Source organism: Etheostoma spectabile, unplaced genomic scaffold (assembly GCF_008692095.1).
Source record: "Etheostoma spectabile isolate EspeVRDwgs_2016 unplaced genomic scaffold, UIUC_Espe_1.0 scaffold325, whole genome shotgun sequence".
Lineage (NCBI taxonomy): Eukaryota > Metazoa > Chordata > Actinopteri > Perciformes > Percidae > Etheostoma > Etheostoma spectabile.
Window position 1 is genome coordinate 198,601 of NW_022605585.1, and position 398 is coordinate 198,998.

The window sequence follows — 398 nt, forward strand, 5'->3', positions numbered from 1 at the left end:
TGAGTGCGTGTGTGAGTGTGTAAGATATCAATGTGTTTAGGTGTCTAAATGCATTTAGCTGCTGCTTGTTGAAATTGAAACAAACGAAAAGGAATGTATTAAAGAAATTGAACATTAAATGGAATATAACAGGCAGCATAAAAGAAAGAAAGACTGTCGCATTTTAACGTGCAGTTGTAACTAGTGATAAAATCTCAGAGGGTCTATTGCGATATGTTGCTCCCTTTCACGATATATCGCGATGATGATGATTAAAAAACGATTTATTGTGCAGCCCTAATATGAACTATTGCTTTAAGTATGATTTTTGGGCATAAGCGTGAGAACATGTGTGTTAACCCTCCTGGTGTCTTCAGGTCAAATTGGACCCTTTTCCAAAAAGTTTCTATATCAGAAAT

General features: G+C 35.7%; 2 protein-coding genes across 2 annotated transcripts in view; one reads left to right on the top strand and one right to left on the bottom strand.

The window, feature by feature from the left end:
• The window catches only part of LOC116686201 (G protein-coupled receptor kinase 5), a 26,130-nt gene that overhangs the window by 17,990 nt on the left and 7,742 nt on the right, over positions 1–398 (top strand). The gene's annotated exons all lie outside the window — the stretch shown is intronic.
• The window catches only part of LOC116686198 (set1/Ash2 histone methyltransferase complex subunit ASH2), a 38,030-nt gene that overhangs the window by 7,280 nt on the left and 30,352 nt on the right, over positions 1–398 (bottom strand). The gene's annotated exons all lie outside the window — the stretch shown is intronic.